This window comes from Diadema setosum, chromosome 5 (genome assembly GCF_964275005.1).
Source record: "Diadema setosum chromosome 5, eeDiaSeto1, whole genome shotgun sequence".
Classification (NCBI taxonomy): Eukaryota; Metazoa; Echinodermata; class Echinoidea; order Diadematoida; family Diadematidae; genus Diadema; species Diadema setosum.
In genome coordinates, this window is record NC_092689.1 from 20,693,758 (window position 1) to 20,716,778 (window position 23,021).

The following is a 23,021-nucleotide window of genomic DNA, read 5'->3' on the forward strand; positions in this document are numbered from 1 at the left end:
GTAATGCAGTCATCGTATGCAATGACAACGCATCTAAGAATATGATAGTTTGTATCCCATCGCTTGTTTCCACAGTCATTCTTCCTGTGATATAAGTGCCTTGAATAATGTGCCGTGTGTATGGGTTTGTGTGACATGACTGTGATTGGTAGTCAATACCCGAGAGTACACTTCCTTTGTGAAAATTAATGCATCTTAAAGGTAGGGGATACCTTTTACCGACCTCCAAAATGCAGCAAAACATTAAATATGAACCTCAGGAGACTTGTTTAGGCCACTGCTTAGAAATTTGGAAGTCAACAGTTATCTACAATTTGAATAATGCACAAAACTCTTAACTACTCAGTAGTTCTGTGTGTCAGCCACACTTAAGCCTTTTTGTTGCAGTCTTCTGTATTTTTTTTTTAATCTATAAACACAAATCTAAAAGTATAAGAGCTGATGAAATAACATTTTGTGTGATGGCAAGAATGTATAGAAAAATGTTCGTAAGTTTTGAGGAACTTTCTTCACAATAATATGTACATGATGGACACACATGCAGTGCATGGGTCTGCAAAGGTAGCATAGTAATGTATAACTGGAATTTACGGTGAGCCACACCAAAATTAAATTCAAAATCTAACGGTCAATAAAAGTGTACTAAATGTTACCTTCCACTTTCAATACTTTATGAGAGTTTCTAAAATGATACTCTCTTCAACGTATACCACTGTATTTATACAACTAAATGGGATTGCCTACCTTTAAGTCCTGTTTCATGAAAGTTGATCTCTAGATCAACTTGAATACTAAAATTATTATCAGCACTTTGTGACATTGATATCCGTTCACTCAACAATATAAGAAAATATTTACCTATGAGGAAAATAGAAAGCTTTATACTATTTCTTATCTTTACTGTGTTACTCTCATTTACACGAACACGCACTCATGCGGAAGAGTGCTTATTAATTTTCTATGCACGTGAAATTATATGAAAAGGAAGCAGGATAGAATGTGCAGTATAACCAACTTGGGGTCGGTCTCGTTAAATTGCCATGGCGTCGTTTACAATGGAATAGAAATTTCTTCTGGACAGACAGAATCAAAAGGATGGTGTTTGATTAGTAATATTAGAATTGCTTCACGTTAAGGCTGATCTTACAAATACTAGTCAGTTGTAGCAGTTTTAAACGCACAGTTTTCTCAGTTCAGTATTTTGGAAAATTTTTCTTATACATGTACTTGTAATTGGTAGCACTAGTATTGTACATGTGCATTAAGTAACATTGCATGGCCGGGATGCACGGATGCTTATGTCAAAAGGTACAGGGTGTCTCTTTGGATAAATTCCGTTTTTGTTTTGACCAATAGCCCCCTACAGTTAGAGTGTGTTTGTAAAGTAAGACATACACGTACTGAAAAAATGTAGTGTTATGCGTGGGGGAGGAGATGTTCATCTGCAGGCTGGCTCTGGCACGAATTCGCACAACGTACAGGTATTTTTAATAGTATTTGTAGATGTCCTCTCTCCGATCATCTGCCAGCAACTTCCTCAGTACGTTGTACATTGCAGTACACAGTGCAGTGGTAAACTCGGAGGCTCGACGTACGAACGTGCCAGGACGCGTGTTTTTTTTTAGACGGCACAGATTGGGGACCCTATCCAGTCAGACCGCAACACCCTGAAAAGCCTTCTCATTTATCGTACGCGTATGCATGGACCTTGCGGACATGAATACGTAATGAGCTGGAAGACCATATTTTTAGAGTCCCTGTAAATCTAAACGACATTACCAATCTTCCTGATTAATACATCAATAAAAAGCTGAAAAGTTTCACTTTGATGACATCCGACTACTTGAAAGGTTGTGACATATAAAATATACTGAACAAGGACATTATAAAACATAAAATTTGCATATTTTTCATTTTTCTTAGGGGGTACATTAGAATAATTAAATAAACGTGGACCAAAATCGAAGAGGTATGAAATGAAAGAGGAAATATCATACTATGAAAATATGATGACTTCATGTGGACTGATTATTGGAACGGGTCAGGTGATCGAATAAATCATTGCGTTGTACAGTTAATTTTTGACGAGATATCAGTTTGCCGCGAATACGCGTTTCTGATTGGTTAATTCCCTCTGAGTGGAGAGTTGAAACAGTTGGTCAGCGCGGAAGGACAGTAAACGTGTGCTGTACTTACAGTAATACTCTGTGTGTAGATAAAAGTGTAGGACCCTATGAGTGTGTGTATGCGCGCGCACGATGTATGTATACGCGCTCGGGCTAAGATCTCCACGTCAACAACAAGAACAACACTCCACTCTGATCGACAGCTCAACTTTGGCTTGGACTTTGCTTACTCAGCTAGCAGTCACTGTTGCATTAATGAATGGCTCATTATTAATCAGTAATAAAAGATCTAAAACTTATTGTGCACACATAGTTCTTTGGGGATCTCTATTGTGAATTACAATAATTATTCCATCTAATTCCACTGTATACATCGCTGAGTAATTTAACTAATGATACCGTGAGAGCACATGATCAGGCATGTAACTCAAATTGCCACTTCACGATTTTCACTCGACGAGACTTTCAATTTTTATAGTTTTCTAAGTGAGGGACCAATTCAGTTCTTACTGTGCTATTATAGCAAGAATCTCTAGAACGTTGGATATCAGTAATGAGTTGATTCAACTTTGGAACGGGTCGGGTGATCAATAAATAGAAAGCCTTGTCATAATATGTTCTAGGATCGTTTTAAAAAATGTCAGTAGGATGCGGTGATAAGAATAACGGTATCATAAGTTCATTTCACATGATATAAGCATTAAAAGGTCTGATTAATATCAAATATTCACAAATCATGTCAATTAGTCACGGAGAGTAGATCTTCATGTCGTCAATAAATGAATCTCGTAGACCATGCACTTTGTCTCTGAATTATCTCGCAAAATCTCGGGTGTTGAGAAGGACATGCGCAAAAACCTGCGCGTACGATAAATTTTTGATTTGAGCTCATTAACAGCAGCGTTGCAGTCAGACCGCAACGCTGCTGTTAATGAGCTCAAATCAAAAATTTATCGTACGCGCAGGTTTTTGCGCATGTCCTTCTCAACACCCGAGATTTTGCGAGATAATTCAGAGACAAAGTGCATGGTCTACGAGATTCATTTATTGACGACATGAAGATCTACTCTCCGTGACTAATTGACATGATTTGTGAATATTTGATATCAATCAGACCTTTTAATGCTTATATCATGTGAAATGAACTTATGATACCGTTATTCTTATCACCGCATCCTACTGACATTTTTTAAAACGAACCTAGAACATATTATGACAAGGCTTTCTATTTATTGATCACCCGACCCGTTCCAAAGTTGAATCAACTCATTACTGATATCCAACGTTCTAGAGATTCTTGTTATGATAGCACAGTAAGAACTGAATTGGTCCCTCGCTTAGAAAACTATAAAAATTGAAAGTCTCGTCGAGTGAAAATCGTGGAGTGGCAATTTGAGATACATGCATGATCATGCTCTCAGGGTATCATTAGTTACTTTACTCAACGATGTATACAGTGGAATTAGATGGAATAATTATTGTAATTCACATAGAGATCCCCAAAGAGCTATGTGTGCACAATAAGTTTTAGATCTTTTATTATTGATTAATAATGAGCCATTCATTAATGCAACAGTCACTGCTAGCTGAGTAAACAAAGTCCAAGCCAAAGCTGTCGATCAGAGTGGAGTGTTGTTCTTGTTGTTGACGTGGAGATCTTAGCCCGAGCGCGTATACATACATCGTGCGCGCGCGCACACACACTCATAGGGTCCTACACTTAACTACACACAAAGTATTACTGTATGTACAGCACACGTTTACTGTCCTTCCGCGCTGACCAACTGCTTCAACTCTCCACTCAGAGGGAATTAACCAATCAGAAACGCGTATTCGCGGCAAACTGAAATCTCGTCAAAAATTAACTGTACAACGCAATGATTTATTCGATCACCTGACCCGTTCCAATAATCAGTCCACATGAAGTCATCATATTTCCATAGTATGATATTTCCTCTTTCATTTCATACCTCTTCGATTTTGGTCCACGTTTATTTCAATGTTCTAATGTACCCCCTAAGAAAAATGAAAAATATGCAAATTTTATGGTTTATAATTTCCTTGTTCAGCATATTTTATATGTCACAACTTTTCAAGTAATCGGATTTCATCAAAGTACAACTTTTCAGCTTTTTATCGATGTATTAATCAGGAAGATTGGTAATGTCGTTTAGATATACAGGGACTCTAAAAATATGGTCTTCCAGCTCATTAGGTATTCATGTCCACAAGGTCCATGCATACGCGTACGATAAATGAGAAGGCTTTTCAGGGTGTTGCGGTCTGACTGGTTGCGGTCTGACTGTATCCCTAAACCGTACCCTAATCCTAATCCTAACCCTAACCATCAAACCCTAATCCTAACCCTAACCCTAACCCTAACCCTAACCATAACCATAACCATAAACCCTAACCCAACGTTTTTCCCATAGGTTTAATACGCGCCATGCCCCAATCTATGCCGTCTTTAAAAAAAACGCTGCCAGGACGTAAGGCTTCATGGTTTTACTGTCACTAACGTTAGGGCTCTCCGACACACGGAAACACGCACACACACCCCACACCTTTACATTATACGCATATAGACGGCTAGGCTGCACCCGAAAAAAAAAAAAAAAAGACAGAAAAAACAAAAAACAAAAACAAAACAAAAACCGAGCGTCATCGATCGCAGCGGAGCGCGAGCGGAGCTAGGGTACGGTCGGAGAGAGAGGGACCGACCCCGAATCCCTACTGTGGTGTTTCAATACGCGTATTACGGCGCACGTCGTATAAAGCTGCCACTTTCATGAATTATTGATAGGTTATCCTGGTCGTTGGAACGAAACGTGAACAAGCCAAAGAATCATTGTAATGCTCTTGATGCTCGGTCCCGCAACACTGTTTCTGGGGGCTTTGTGAATTACACGCACCCGTCAATTACCGCAGAATACGGCGACGGGGATATCAGAGCAGAGAATCTGGGAATATTTTTTGAGTTCTTTCTGGTGAATGTATGTTGACGCCATACATTTCAGCCGGATGCACGTCTACCGAAGACCAACGACTTGGCCGGCAGGGTAACTGAAGTCGAATTTCGTTGGAGATCGACGTCCGCGTAGGAAGTTCACACTTCATTCGTGGAGTGTTGTACAGCAGGTTAGTAGATATCTACTAGACTCTAGACCCTTTTAATAAGTTTTATTATCTAACACTTAGTGTAGATCTAGTAGGCTGTCTGCAGATAAATTCAACTCACGAGGAGCTAGCTAGCTACGACGAATACGAGTAGGCCCTACCCAACATTTAAAAAAAGCAAAATTTAATTGTTGGATAGATAGGGATATTAACTTTAAGTAAATTTTGAGTAGGCCTAGGGCCTAACGTTAGGCCTAACAATGTTAGTATTCTTTAGTAGCTAAAGCGTCTAATCATAATTTGTTAGATCTAAGTAACGTTAACTGTTGGAGTCTATTACAGTTAGCCTACTAACATTTAAACGTCACGTCGGGAGTTCTTTAACCTGTCAGCTGTCTACGTCTAACGTTAGTACTATAGGTCTAGTAGTGTTCTGCAAGTCGTGTGATCTTTCACAAATGCAGGGGCGGCGGAATGGTTGGGGGGCTCTGCCCCCACTTTTTTTTTTCTTTTTGCACAATATTTAAAGTAGGAATGCATAGGATGTAGCCACTTTGGACCCCCCCCCCCCCCCACTTTTTTACCCTGGGGGACTGGCACCAGAAAAAAAAAAAAAAAAAAAAATTGTGGTTCAGGTTTTGCCAAATTTTGAAAGCTGGGACAGAGTAATTTTTTCTTTTTTTCTGTCAGCTGTTGAAACCTTGAGGCTTGAAATGGACCGCGGGTAAGGCCATTTTTTTTTTTTTTGTTGCTTGTTAGCTGATCTATGAAACCCGGAAGTGGGGCAACAGAAGTTGCGCTGAAGGTCTTTTTTTCATGCCTCTGCCACAAAGTGTCGCCAGTTTTTTGCAGCTCTAGGCATTATGTTTTCAGGTTGTCGGTCCTTCCGTCCATCCTTCCGTCCATCCGTCTGTCCATCCGTAATCGATTTTGTGGACAGTGTAACTCAATTTAATGTGTAGTTGTAAGACACCTTTTCCTTGAGTGTTAAGAAATATGTTACCATGGCAACAGTCTTTATACCAACCCTACAAATCAAATGTGGATTGATCTAACTCCGTCAGTTTTTGAGCAATTTACCCCAAATTTGGCATCGTGATTGCTATCATTTAAGTCGATGTTTTACTTTAAGACACCTTTTTCGTCACACAAAATGTTGTGGATGGAACTACACGCTCAGTTTTAAAGCAATTCTACTGACATTTGGCACATGTACTGCATAGTTGGCACAGAGATTATACCACAAGAGGACATAGGTCAGTAGCGGAGGCGGCAGTGCAAGAGGACTGCCATTTTGCGTTGTGGGAGCTTCCATTGCTCTGATCCTTCTATCTATTGGACAGTAGATGGCAGCATACTGTTAAATGCGCTCGACTTGAATATTTGACGCAGTCAGCCTTATGCGCCGTTTTAAATGTCACAGTGCTCAAGTAATCCTGATGTTTAAACGTCATAATGTTACTGATGTTGTTGTATTTTATGATGTACATGTACAACTTTATACCCGTATGTACTTGAAACAAACGTCATAATGTTGTTTTGGTTTTAATGGCGTGTATTCACTCAAGATTGAGTACTGTATACGCCATATATTTCGCAAGTCTAAATTTTCACGAATCAGGAATTCCCGATGATTTCGCGAGTGGTTAAATTCGCGATCGTGGAGTCCTGTACTGAACGGAGAAGTGTACACGCATACATCACATTCACAACGGGTTAGAGTCAATATTTTCGCGTGTCTTTAATTTCGCGAATAGCACCAGATTCGCGAAATTCGCGAAAATAAAAACCTCATATTCGGCATATATACAGTATTTACGCCATAATGCTTCAACTACTTTCAAGTCTACAGTCAAGTTCACATTGTTAATTTTGTGAATAACAAAAATATATGGACCCTACGAAATGGTTGAAATGATGGATCATCGTAGAAACTGATATAAAAATCGACCACATTGCGTTTCTAAAAAATAAAATGTGTTATAAAGAATAAAAAATCACTCCAGATACACGTATGATATGAAAAGATATGACTTGAATATCGACTTAGATCCAGCTGCCTCAATATTCAATTTTGGACGTCTCATTTGCATATTTTTTCATGAGTGTTTTTAGAAATCAATTGCCATGGCATTATCAATATTAGTTTTTATACAAATCATACCAAAATATGTGGATTGACCTAACTCCATCAGTTTTAGAGCATTTGACATGAATTTAGCACATGTGACTGCTATGGTGTGCAGATGTGCAGACTTGCTGAACAATGTGTTGCCATGGTAACAGCAATTTTTATGGAAAATCATATATTTGATACAAATATTGAGAATTTGGCTCATCCCCTCATTTTTTTTGAACATTTGACTTTAAATTTGGCGCATGTGTTACTGCTGAAATGTAAATGTGCAAACTATAAATTTCAGATGTGCATAATACATTCTTTAGCAATGCAGTTCGACAATGTGTTACCACGGTAACAGCGTCTTTTCAATATAAAGCAAACGAAATATTGTGGATTGAGCTTACTCCCTCAGTTTTTAAACATTTTACTTGAAATTTAGCACGTATGTGACCACTATGACATGAAATTGTGCAAACTTCATCTTTTATTGTCACACAAACGTGTTGCCATATATATGTGGTAACAATATTTTAGAATATAAATCACAAAGATATTATGGATTGTGCTAACTCCAAGTGTTTGAACATTTGACATGGGATTTGGCACAAATGTACAGTTGAACATTTGACATGGGATTTGGCACAAATGTACACTGTACATGCAGCTTTAGATGAGCAAAACACATCTTTTTTGGTGATGTTGAAAAATGCATTGTCATGGTAACCACATAGTTTATTCAATGAAAAAAACAACAAAAATATTGAGGAATGAGCGGACTCAGGTTTGGGCTGTTGGTGGGGGTATTAATCACATTCAGTGATAGTTCTAGTTATTTTTAGACATTAATGACGGACAGTGGAAGTGTTTCAGTCAGAATTTGTCCCAATAAGCAGTTTATGGTTCCTATTAACCCTAACTTACCTGGGGGGGGGGGGGGGGGCATAATGGCCCCCCCTCGACGAATTCAGCGACCATTCCGGCGCGCAAATTTTTTTGACGGCACCGCTCACTGACTTTTTACTTTCAAGTCTCGCGCAACTTTGAGACTAAGTTTGTCACGCCCGGGCATACCGGTCGGAAGCCACGCCCTTTCAAAAAATTTTCGTCAACCCAAAAATTGCTCAAAAACGTGATTTTATGTACAAAGTCAATACAAATTGTGTTTTTTCAATTAATTCATTTGAAGATTCATATTTTTAATTTTGATGGCTGAAATCAATTTATTTTAGCATAATTATGCTTCAAAAAATGTGCATGACAAATTCTGCTGAAAAAAAAAACAAAAAAGTTCGAAAAAACAAAGAAATACATAAAAAAATTAATAAAACAATAAAAACATAAGAAATTAATTTTGATACTGAATTTTTTTTACGCACAAATGTTAGGAATGTCACTAGGAATATTTACACTAAAAATCAGCATTCCATAAGCTTTTATAAGCCAATTGCAGACGAAAATGAGGTTTTTTGCATATATGCATAATTAATTAATTTAGAATAGAAAATGCAAATTTTTGGAGAATTTAACTTAACGGTCTTGTAGATTACATCCGGCTTTATGTTCATGCAAAATTTTGTGGCAATCACGCGATCAACGGCTGAGATCTGAGATTCCCCCCCAGGAATTCCCCCCCCCCCCAGGAATTCAAGCTCGCTAAATAGCCCAGGTAAGTTAGGGTTAAGCAGTGGAAATAGCATGTGAAAAATTTGTTGCATCAAGTTTTGTTGCACTAAGGTGAGCACTGTACTCACTAGCAAAAGTGACTACAGTGTATACTGTCCCTTTTAAAAGGTAATACTGATTGCATCGTACCATACATTAGGTCAGCTCGACCAGTATGCTGTGCAAAGCACGGCGCCAGACCACTGGCCTCGTCACCAACAGCACTAAACCACATTACAGAGTCCTGCAAAACCGATGAAAATTAGATACATTCAATACTGACATACGTGTGTATGCTTAGACTATAGAATGGTACATATAAGTCTACAGTGAACTCTCACAATAAGTCCATGGAGCAGAAAAATTGCAATTTCTAGCACAATCCCTGACCATCGGAGTCCGTCGTTGCATAATTCAAAATACCAGATTTGAACGATGCAATTGTGCGCAAATGCATGACCAAATTCTGTGCGTGCGCCACAGAGAGTTCTGTGGCATGCGCTGCTTGAGTGTACCACGGCATGGTCGACAGTGTGACCTTTGAAAGTGCACCGATTACGCCGATTACGTTATTCAAATATAGCTGTGCAAAGAAGTCTGATCTACCGTGTGCACACTCTGCATTAAATCTTTGTTTTCGGTATTAAAGTTGTGAGTTGTACATGTATTATATCGATAACAACGATATGAAGTCTAATTAATGAAGGTTGTCCTTTAATGAGTATGAGGTGACAAAAATGATGTCATGAATCCGGAGTCAACGTGATCGACAAGCTTCGCTTCTAGTATTTTTATCCCAAGTGGTACAGCCCTGTCGCGTTTTTACAGTGACAGGGCTGTGTTGCAAAACACAGGTTTGTGATAAGAGCATATTATACAGAAGTCGGGCAAAAACCAATTCCCACCCCCCCCCCAAAAAAAAAAGAAAAAAAAAAGCAAACCCCCCCCCCCCAAAAAAAAAAAAAAAAACAACAACAACAAAACACTCCAGAACCCCAACAAACAAATGTATTGGAATAATAGGCCGCTGAAAATACGGCTTTGGTAGGGCAATTTTTTTTCCCCTATTTTTTTCCTCTTTTTTTTTCAACAGAGAATGCATTTACCATGCATGGGTTTCATTTGCTGAGCAGCAATATTAGTGTAGATATACGGTGTATCAGCCACACAAGTGGCATTGGGAATATGCTCTCACGAAAAAAAAAAAAAAAAATGGCTGAACTCCATCTAGTATATTAAATATTCTATGTTAAACCTTGCTGAAACCACTTTTAGCACATATTTTACAGCTGGAAACTGTCCGTAATATTGTGGCAACTTATTTTGAGTTTTCAGCACAGTAAGTTCAGTCGCGCCCGATCAAAAGCGAGGAAAAAATTAGGGCCAGGTATATTTTCAAGGTGGGGCAGGTTACATTGCTGTATGCTTAAATGCAACAATTCTTCTAATTCTTTATTTTCATTTTTTTTTTCTTGCGTAAGTGGTAGCACTGTGATTACAATCTAGACGGAAATGGAATGCATTTGATGGTCATGACAGAATGGTGCAAGGCTTTGGGATTACAGTTGAACCTCTCTTATCCGGCCTCCCTTTATCCGGATCTCTCTATTATACGGACGCAATCTCGCCGTGATTTTTAAAAAAAAATAATTACAGGAGGAAAGGGGGATTCCCAACTCCTTGAGAACTCCTATACAAATACACACGAATTACATATTACTTCCAACATTAACATACACCTCTATTTTGGGGTCTGTTACTGAGTGTAACAATGAAAAGGTTGCAGTATACACATTACTACATGTGGTACTACAATGGGCTACATCAGTACATGTGTATGTATAATGTACATGTATAAAGCATTGAGTCTCCCGTATCCGGCCAAATCCCTTATCCGGATGAGCCCCGGTCCCGACTTGTCCGGATACGAGAGGTTCAACTGTATATTTCAAATTTGTGAAGGTTAACTCTCCATTTGACACTTCAAATTGTGTGAATTTGCTGGGAAGAACTTATTCACAAAATTGAAAATATCTATTACCAATATACTGTATCCCATGATTTGATTAATGCATTAAAAGTGCATTGCAAAATAAATCTTTTGAGAATGCCTGGTAAACAGTTTGATTTTTCAGAAATGAGATATATGTGTATGCTCAAGGTATCAGTGGGTCCTGTTACTTGTAGATGCAATGATACATGGAGAGTAGGGTAATTGTCTTCACCTCGTCTCATTATCGTGACGAGAAATCTCATCGCATTGAGGCTGCCATGGAACCTGCATAACGGGCAATTGGGCCATCGTATCATGTACAGTGTGCAGTCTATGCGTGCAGGTTGTGTGTGCAAGTAAAGTGCTGCATACATTAGCACTCCACTGCTTTGCACAGGCAAAGGCATGTATGGTTCTATATTTGTGCGTTGCAGTGTGCAGCTCAATCCTATGACGTCAATACAAAAACAGCTTTCAGGGATAGGTACGATGAGAGAGAGAAAGAGAGTGAGAGAGAGAAAGAGAGATACAAATGTACTGGGAGAAAAGAGCGAATACTATGGTATGCATTGTAGAAGAAAAAAAAAATCAATTCTAATTCTCTCTATTGACAAGTGTGTAGGAGGGCTAGGCAGAGATAGTTTTTACAGGGTTTTATTGTTAGATGCTTGCATATCACCAAACACAAGAATATTTTGGTGTAAACATATAATACTGTACCTCCAAAATGCTGTGTGTGTCAGTTGACTTCTTTGAAGTGCAGATGATTCATCATGATCTGTGGCACATACATGTATTCTGTCTGTTTTCAAAATGTGAGATGCAGGCGCTCAAAATAAGCTGGATAGATCAAGTGTAATGCCTTAAAATACTGCTGTGTACATTGTATATGTATAGTGAATTTAAAATCTGCTGTTAGTTGGTACAAACATAGACTTTTGTGTCGGTGACCACTAGCAAAGAGAATCCAATTGGGTAAACTGGAAGTTGAGGTTAGGTGGATGCATGTAATGTTGTATATGTAGGTGCAACAAAATATGTATATTAGCTTTCAGTATCACTGTAAGTGCCTACATTGTACTATTACTTTATGATTTACTGAAGTATATCAGAATTCTCATGATTGCATACCAGAATCAATGATAGTTTTATCCTGTTTGCCATCAGTGGTAATAGATGCAGGTGACAAGCAATTTGCATCAGAATTATTTTGCACATACTTTCAAGCTTCGCAGTAAAATCTTGTATATATTTTTTTTCTCTCTTTTTTTTTTTTTTTTCTGAGTGTTGCCACACATGTATGGACATTAGACCTGAATTCTCTTGAAAGCTTGAGTTTGATTTGGTTTGTAAATTATGAAAGGCTGTTCCTGTCTCATATTCTGTCTCTTTTAATACAAGCAAGTGTGTGCAATATGCTGCTCACCGTTTTTTTTTATATTTTTTTTTTAAAATGTTTTTATAATACTGGAATATGCAGTTGAATTAGATGCATAAGTTTGAGTGTCCTGGCTCATGCCAGTTATTTTGTCTTCAGGTATCGATGTAGTTGCAAGGATGCTAAAAGTAATTTACTTATACACAGTAAAGCATTTAAATTTTTTCATTGAAGTCAGATTTGTAAATCTGACTTTACAGAAGATTAACCAGGTCCGGAGTACTGAAATGTTGTACAGTACACGAATGTTACACACCATACATGTAGTTGGTGTACATTGTATATCAACTGCAATGTTGTACTCATGTGTACTGTATCTCATACTAGAGTTGCAGTGATTAAATTTGGTTTACGTTCCACTTTACACACAAATTTTAAATGTTTTCATATTCACAAATAATGCTAACATTTTGTCAAGACTACAAGCATTGCTCAACAGTGTCAATTCATTTAATTTTCAACTTTAGAGAACTTGCTAGCGCATGTCGCTCCTCAATGCTCTGGTGTAGGTCAACTGGGACAAGACAATGTAAAGGCCTACAAAATAAATTAACTAAAGTTAACTATGTGCACTCTGTTCACTCAGTAATTGCTGACTGGTAGTTTTCATGTATTTGCATGCCAATTTACAGTTAGAAATGGTTTTGCATTAACATTTAAGCCACCACTTTTTTGAAAGCATAGATTAATCAAATAAGTACTGAAAAAGTGGACATTTTTGCGATGTGGAAATTTTTGCGCATTTCATGCAACCAGATGCTAGGGCAAAATTAAAAGCAGGCGATTATTTAATTGCATGCCATATGTTCCAGTATTTAATGTCCTGATTCCGCAGAATTGAAAACACAGGAAATTCATTTTACTCACGCTAGTGTGAAGGATTACACACACCATTTTTACAGTAGAAGAGCAATTGAAAATAGCCAAGCAGAAAGTAGTAGTCACTTTTGATATTTCATTTCATTTCATTTCATTTCATTTCATTTCATTTCATTTCATTTCATTTCATTTCATTTCATTTCATTTCATTTCATTTCATTTCATTTCATTTCATTTCATTTCATTTCATTTCATTTCATTTCATTTCATTTTATTTCATTTATTTCCACATCCTGATAAAAAGCATTTACGAGGAATACAGGAACAATACATACATAGTAGAACAACATTAGAACAATACCGGAAAACATTCAACTTATAACAATTCTACAACAGACAAACACAACACAAAACAGTTATTTCAGTTTGTGGGGGATCAACATCTTGTTGGTCTTTCTATGGCTGATCCCAAGTATTTGATACAGCTAAAATAGTTACATTAATGTAATACAAACAAGAAAACTATACTACAGAAAGAACACAATACATGATATTCATGTACACATATAATTTACATGTACCACAAGGTACTGCATGCATGGTATATTTTGCAATGATTTTATCTCTTTGAATATTGATTGACTTCAGAAATTTATAAAAATAAACACCACTGAAATATATCATGAAAAAAGTATTCTGTTCAGTGTTAATTAGTCGTTAGTATTTGATATGTCGTGTAAAAATTGATTCCCACAGCACAAATGTGTTGCAATAGATTGTCTGAAAGGTTGGTTAGTCATAAACATTTCTTTTGAAAAGGGATGGTATTTATTCTCATTCTGTTTGTATACATTGTAGTTCTTGACTGAAAATTCAACCATCACTTGCAAAATTGTCTAATAAACCCCAATTTGCAAAATACTATACTCACAAAAATAAATGGTGTACACAGTACTGTAGAATACTATACAGGAACATACATTGACAAGTTTCTATAGATATATAGTTTCCAATCAATATCTTCAATTGGAAGAGCATTTTTTCCAAAAAGGATAATAGTAATTTCTCATTCTGTTGGTATGGTTCTTGACTGAGAATTCAACCACTTGCGGAATTTTCTATAAACATATTCCAGTTTGTGAAATACATGTATTAGACATTGTGCTCACAAAAACATATGGTGTAGACAGAACAGTAGACTATTATATGAATATACAGTACATACTTGTGTACATGTACACTTGTATGTACATGTACAGTACATTTGTATGCTTGTTTTCCATCAACATTTTTAATTGAAAAAGCTTTTTTGTGTCTTATCAGTTATTGGTACAGTGTATATACAACAGATGTAAAGATGACAACAAAAGCAGTATGGATCACATTTCAAATGCATAAGGACTTCGTCGTGTGGCTGGCAGAAGGGCATTAGCACGCGCGCGCCCCGAAAACACACTTTCGAGATAATCACGTTTAAAGGTTAAAAGTTGTATATTTCCGTAAGAATATGGTCAACTGCTTTGAAACTGTGCATGATGATGAAAATGCTCGCAAAGTTAAACCCTGTAATTTTTAAAACTAAATAAAGCGATAATTTTGAAGATAAACACGATTTATTGCCAGCGCCCTTCTGCTTAATTCACACTAGCGAGAGCGCGGTAAAGTGAAAGGACGCACAGCTCGTAACGCCCTTCTGCTTAACTTGAACTAGCCTGCGCACGCTGGGGGGAAGGGGCGTATAGCTCGTAAGGCCCTTTTGCCTAAAGTAAAATAGTGCTTACGCGCAAGATCTGAGCTTGTAAAAGGGCATAAAGCATATTCGTGTGCATTAAATCTCACATTTATATACCTCATAAAGTAAAAGTGTTAAGCCATTCTCCTTGTGAATTTCTTATTACACGCTGTTTTTATCATGATACTAATTTGCACTGTAGTTTCAGTATACCTGTGATTGTTATTATTGTTAGCAGTGAGTACCATTTTCGAAGCTATAATGCCCATGTTTCTAGCCTTGCTTTTACCATTATCTTTTCTGTACATCGCCATCATTAAAATCATCATTTAAATGGCATTTGATATTAACAACAATTATTTCATCTATTTGTCAAATTTGAAGATCAATCTCTTTCAAATATAAGTTGCTCTCATTTGCAATTTGCTATCTGATTTGTTCAATCATGTGGATACATTTTGTTTTGCCACAATGTATGTATATATGAAGAGAAATACATTCAATTTACTCAAGCCATTATATTCATCATCATGACCATCACTAAATAAGCTTTCCACAGTCATTTTGTTGTTGTTGTTTTCGTAATTTTCATGCAGTGGATTAATTTGTCAGAGAAGAAAGGAGAAATGAATTGAAAAAAAAAATGACAGAGAGAAATAATGGATGAGGGAAAACAGACTGGCTAATTGAAGTGCGTTTTTCAAATTGCTGCTTTGATTCACTCAAATAAATACTTTTCACAGAGCCAAGTTTCACTGTTCATAAGATTTTCATAATATTTATTTCATTTCACCTCATTCATAATTGATATTATTTATGAATCATAATAGTTCAGAACAATGGCAAGAATCTTGTAGATTAACATGCGCATACATTTTATCCATTTACATCAATCAAAGAATGAGCACAAGTATTTATGATCTATCAGGAAAAAACAAACAAACATGTGAAGCGCTGAATTCACTGGCGTTCATACACTAGTCTTTGGTATATTGGGCAAATAACAATTTCAAACACGTCCCTTCATACACAAATCTAAATGCACAATTCTGATTGCTCTCATAATAAAAAATCAAATCAAAATAAAGATGAAGACCGTTATAAAGGCCACGAAGCATTATCATGTGAAGTACACAATGGCAGACATTATATACATTAACGTGAATGACTTAAAACAAAACAAATACATGCACTAGATTTTTGTGTGTGATTTCAACAAGTTGCTTCATGCACAAATCTATTTTCACTATTCTGTTTGCTATCATTATTAAGAATCTAATCAATAGAAAGACAAAGTCCACGTAGCATTATTCACCAATGTATAGAATGGCAAAGGCAGTTATACATTAACTTGCACTTTGAAAAAACCAAATACAAGACATGTTTTTGAGATGATATAAGGCGAATTACTTCACTCAGTAATCAAAACTTCTGTTTGCTGTTTTAATAGAATATCAAATCAGTATGAAGATGAAGGCCATTATAAAGACCATGTGACATTACTGAGCAATGATGATATCAAACAAGTTACTTCACAAACAAATCCGTGCCTGTAATTCTGTTATCATAATCGAAAATCAATTCAGTTTCAAGATAAAGACCACTTAAATGACCACGCAACATTATCAAGCAATGCACAGAATAGCAAAACCAACTATATTTTTTCTGTGTTGCCTCTGAAAGTCCCAAACACAATACACTGTACATGTGTTTTTTTTTATTGATAATTTCAAACCAATAACTTCAGACTGAAATATGTATCTACAAGTCTGTTTACTATCATAATGCAAAATAAAAATAATGATAAAACCATTCTAAAGAGAAAGATCAGTATAAAGAACACACACCATTGATTAATGTAGTGAATGGTAAAGGCAATTATACATTACTAGTAACTTTGTTGACTTTGAAGAGGAAAACACAATAATGATTTTGTGTCAAACTTCAAACAAGATACTTTACTCCAAAATCTATCAAGTCATTGTCAGCCATCATAATAAAATGAATTCAATATAAAGGCAAAGACTATTACAAAGACCACTCAGCACTATATTGGACAAAGAACAGAATAGAAAAAGGCAGCAACATAAATTATTATCTTTGTTGGCTTTGACAAAGCCAAATACAGCATTTTTTTTTTCTGACCAAACATAAATGGAAAAGAGGAGATTAAGAAATCACACCACCAATGTTGCAAAATAAAATCAAATTATAGATAAACGGAGTGGAGTCCATCAACTTACGACTATATGGAAGGATTTTTGTATCTTATACTTTTATGTGCACCAGCTTGTTTTGAAATCCCTGGAAAAGTCCCAAGATATTAGATTTCCAACCATTGTCAGTCCGTCACTTGTTCAGTTTGACTGATTTTTCATAGGCTACCATCGCTACTGAATAGACCCCCTCCCCCCTCAAAAAAAAAAAAGGACATCATTTGAAGCATTTATATTAGTGAAAATTGAGCTGTTACTGAAAATAATTTTTACATATTTCCACCTTCAACTTCTACCCTTCTACATGGTAATGATTTCCTCACATTAGCTGTAGGGCACCCATCTCTGCATCTCCAAGAGGGCATTTCAGGAAGCATTTTGTCCCAAAAAGTTGTCGGACAAATTTGTTCTCAGCCAATCAGATGCAAGGATTTCAGTAACTTGTAACAGTTTGTCTGAAAAATGTCCAACCAATCTGCTTCATGAAATGCTCCCAGAAGCATATGAAATGACATCCATGGATTAGTTTCCTTTGTGTAAGTATAAAAACAATGAATAATATATAGCTAACAGGAATTCAATCTGCCAATTTTATACATTTATGGATTGAGAAGTGCAGAGGACACATATTTCTATCTTCATCTTCTAACCTGCAAAAAGAAAACAAAGAACAAAACCAAAAACCAAAAACCAAAAACCAGTCATAAATTCCATGCATGCATAGGCTTACACGTTGAAGATTGTAAATGGATACAAAACTATATACAGATGTGTATTATATAATTCGTCGCCGGTCACACGAACTGACGAATCACTCGATTTTGGGTCAAATTTTCGATTTTGAGATTTTCAATCATTTCGATAGTAGACATTCCATACTACATATTCTGAAATTCTCAGTGTGTAATTCGGTGTAATTTTTACGCAGTTATCACTTTTGTAGAAGCATGTAATTCCATTTGTGAAAATTATTTGTTTTCCCCATAGACGCGTGTGTTAAACAATCAGGCGATTCGACGGTTCGGTGACCGCGCGTACTAGAAAACTGGTACGCGCGGTCACCGAACCGACGAATCAGTGCGCATTGACTTGCATGTAGTTTTTGAGATTCAACAATTCATTGACCGCACGCACAGTGCGCGTACTATGTAATACATGTGTTGACAATGACAACGCTCAATGTACATGGACATATGGACACACATGGAAAATGGCAACGTTCTTTGCAGACCGAAAATACATGCATGCAGCTCTTCCGCTTATTTGTTAACAATACAATTCGATAAAAACTTCACAAGTTAGAGCAAGAATTGAAGTCTGATGTACTACAAAAATAATTGGAAATTATAGACATGAAAGTGTAGCAACCATAAGTCAAAAATGGGTTAACTTCAAACGCGATTTTCTCGAATTGTCATTCTTACGCAAACCTGAGGGATTCGTCGGTTCGTGTGACCGGCGACGAATTATATGTATGTAGATAGATAGATAAGATATTCTTACAGGCATTTCCATATGAATTTATACATGTGGGTTTTTTGCCAAATTTATTTATTTTTTAAGTACTTTATGATTTCATGGAAATCCTCAAATATATTCAGAAAAAAAGTGACACTGCACTCCTGTAATAATGTACAGGATTGTCACGAAATTCCACTGGCAACAAAATAAAAATCCAGGTTGCAAAATTATTGGCTCTATTTTCTTATGTTGTTTATTTGTCTGGTCATAACGAAATTTTGATATAATGAAAGAAAACTGCCGGTCCCAAGGACTTCGTTATAACAGGAGTCCATTGTATATATTGGGTGAAAACTTTGCCATTTTCTATCTGTAATATCTCGAAAAGATTGAATCTATTTCTGTTCAACTTTACACAGTATGTATCTGAGCGATGAGCAATTCTGATTAGTTTGGTATCACTGTAAAATTTTTTCTCAAATGTTCAAACATCATTGTGTTGGAAAATATAGGATAGATTTGGTACCTAAATTATGTAACAACTTTCAAATCTAAAGATTGAAAAGTTGAGAACAGCTTTTGCAGCAAAACCGCAATGAACAAAACTATACTCTTTTCAGATATCTTGCGTATTAATATGAACAAACTACATCCACATTTTTTTTTTTTTTTTAGTTGCCCAAGATGCAGAATGACCATTTTTTAAAACTTTAATGCACAGAAACACCGACCCTTTGAAAATACTGGGCTGTGATATTCTGTGGAATGTTCAGGTTATCATGCTTCACAATATTAACCTCTATAAATTACCTGGTGTACGATGGCCCGAAGGACAACTAAAAGAACAACCACACCCCCTGGTAATAAAGTAGTCCATAAATTAGCCCTAAAGCAGCATTGTAGTACTAACCAATGAAACAGCATTCGGTACCATGGTCGCACAATCTTCCTGTATCTGCTTCATTAGCATGGCAAACTCGGGATCAATCTGTGATAAAAAAACAAATACCTCCAAAGATTCACTTTTTTCAATTACTTAAAAGCTTATTCATCAACTTGTACACATGAATGTACAAGTTGTAAATGTGCCTATCTTTGCTAAAACAAACCGTGTAATAATCATTAGCTGCTGTTCATTCTAAAATATATCTTTCTCACAGTGACACTCCCTACAAAATAGATTTTGGACCACAAACATGGCAGATATCTTGCATTACAAAGTAATGATAATCTATTTTGATAAAATGCATACTGTGTACACGGCATCTTTACATGAGCTTTGACACATTCTCAAACTAGGTAAGGGACGTGCACTGTATGAAAAAGTTATGAAAGGTGGGATTTCAAAAGTAAACTTAAAGATTTGTATGGAATAAAAGCATTTAAGATAGCTACTGTAGCAGTGAGGCTGATCACAAAGTTAGAGCAGCATGGGTAAAGCTTTGATGACCGACATTGTGGACATAATGGACAATGTGTCATAGTTTGATTGGTGAAACAAACAAGCTGTTCTCACTTGACCGAAGACTCCTGTCAGGTTTTGAAGTAATGAATGGGTCACTCTGGTAAGATGGGTTTCATCTGTAAATTTCAAAGGCACTGGAGATAGTAATAACTGGCATTATTGCCAATATAATAGTAAACAAATTAGGGACTGGTAAGCAGTGCATCAAGTTTCTAGGACAGCGAGACACTAACAAAGCGGAAGTTGGGATATAGCAAGTAATTCTGAATTTGTCATACTGTTAACCCGGCATGTGAAGTGCTAAGTAATTCAAATTTGTGAACATTTATTTTAACATCATATGGCTAAATGCTCCTTAAATCACATTTCATCCCTTCACTGTATTTGTCATTCACCATAATTCTTTCTTCAATCTTTTTATTATTTAGAAATAATGCAATTACCAGTATTTCAAAGTGATGACCACACTGGTCATCACCCTCGAAGTGTTCCCAGCAGAGCAAAGCCAAGCACCTTCCACAAGCTGTGAATACTCTTTCAGTGCAGCCAGTATGCACGCAGTGTTAATAAGTTCTGTGTTAAATCAAGAAAGAAATCAAAACATATAAGATTTGTTGAAAGTGAATACTCTAAGTACTTTAACATTCTAATTATTGAACATCATACCCCATATTACATGTAATTAAGAATGAAAAGTAATGTAATGATAGGATATTTTATATCTAAGCTGATGTTGTGCCCTGTATCTTATATCATCGATGGAATAACTGCCCCTAAGCAAGGAGTGGCTCTAACAATCTTTTCCCTCATTGGCTACAAGTAATCCCCAACATTTTCCTTTCCAGCTTTAATTGTTTCTATAATAAATATTATATGGTTTAACTTGATCCAACTTGTCTAGATTGTAACAGTCAAATATGGCTGGTCATTGGCTCATTGTTTGGTCATCATCATGAATTGTCTTGGGAATTTGATCTTATTCATGAGGATTAAGAGACTTGTAGCCCAGTTATCAAGTGACTACAAAATAATGTCTCAAATTGATCAGTTGCCTTATGTAACAATCAATAGAGATTAGACAAATTCAACGTCTACAAAGCTGATGCATCTCTTTCATCTGAACATTCAATATTTCATAACTTTGATAAAACTTGCTATTCAACAAGAGTAATAAGAATGTAATGTAAAGGTATACACCCTGCGCAAGAAAATTCTAAGAGCATACGAACGCTTTCATGAGATTACTTCTTTGATTGTACAATTCACTTTCTATCAGTTGACCACATACGACATGTGGTACTAGAATAGTGGTTTCTGAAGGAAAAAGTTTTCCCTTATTATAATTTGGTCTGAATTCATGTCCCAAACTCTGTCATTCACTCCCAATTCAACATTCACCAATCCACCATATGTCCTGTTTTGAAAGACTGCACTTATTTGCAACCAATTGAAGTCTTAGGTAAAAATATTTTTGTACCATTTAATTTTTCATCCTCAGAGGAATGTCCATTTCCTTGAAAGTTAAAGAAAAGAAGTTAAAGAAATCTTGCATATACATGTTGAGACTTAAAGCATTTCAAAAAGGGGTAGAGACCTACGATCAAGTGCAGCTGACTGGGTCGATGATCTGCTTCCATCTGTTATCCCATTATGGCCACCAGGAGTATACTCAGGAATGCTGTCGACCAAAAGAGAGGAAAGTACATTGATCTATGAAAGTACAAAATGTTCCAAAAATGTCTTAGCAAATCAAAACACAGACCAATTCCCAAAATGTGTACTGAATTATTCAGCAGCAACACAAGAACTATGAAATATCCTGAAGTTTTGTGAAAAGTTCTTTCAATAGCTTACAAAAAGTGATAAAGACTTACGATCAGGAGCTGACTGGGTCGATGATCTGCTTCCATTTGATGTTATCCCATTGTGGCCATCAGGAGTTATCACACTCAGGAATGCTGTCACCTACAAATTGTAAAAGAGAGAAAAGAACCCTGATCTGTGAAAGTACATAATATTACAAAAATGTCATAACAATTAAAGTCACAAACTATTTCTCAGAGTGAGAAACTTGAGTTTTTCAGCAGCAACACATAACAATCTTCATTTTTTGGAAATGTTCAGTTAATAGCTCACAAAAAGTGACAAGACTGACGATCAAGAGCTGACTGGGTGGATGATCTGCTTCCATTTGATGTTGTCCCATTATGGTCATCAGGTGTACATTATATAAGGAATGCTGTCACTTAAAAAAGAGAAAAATTTGTTTGTCCATGAAAGTACAAAATATTGAAAAGAAAGAATGTCAGAGTAATTCAAAACACAAAGCAACTCCAAGACTGAGAAACTGAATTGTTCAGCAGCACAAAAGAATTACTAAATATCCTCAATTTTTTTCCCAAGCTCTTTATCATAAGCTTACAAAAAAATGATCGAGATTAACAATCAAGAGTTGACTGGGTCTGTAATCTGCTTCCATCTGATGGTATCCCATTATGGTCACCAGGTGAACGCTAGGGAATGCTGTCACCTTAAAAGAGAGAAAAGTACACTCATAAATGAATGTACACAACGAAAAAAAAAAAGAGAAAAAAAAAATCAAATTATTTCAATACAAAAAACAACTCCCAGAATGAGGAAGTGAATATTTCAACAGCACAAGTGAACTACAAAATATCCTCAAGTGTTGAAAACGTTTAGTCACTAGCTTGCTAAAGTAATAAAGACTTACGATCAAGAGCTGACTGGATCGATGGTCTGCTTCCATCTGATGTTATCCCATTATGGCCATCAGGAGTACACTCAGGAATGCTGTCAACCAAAAAAGAGGAAAGTACATTGATCTATGAAGGTACATAATATTACAAAAA

The 23,021-nt window shown here is 36.3% G+C and overlaps 1 protein-coding gene across 1 annotated transcript in view; it reads left to right on the plus strand.

The window, feature by feature from the left end:
* The first annotated feature begins 5,178 nt into the window (after positions 1-5,178).
* LOC140228633 (synaptotagmin-1-like) overlaps positions 5,179-23,021 on the plus strand; it is an 80,713-nt gene continuing 62,870 nt past the window's right edge. The window contains exon 1 of the mRNA XM_072308880.1: positions 5,179-5,264. The gene's annotated coding sequence lies outside the window, so the exon portion shown is untranslated. The remainder of the gene's footprint in view (positions 5,265-23,021) is intronic.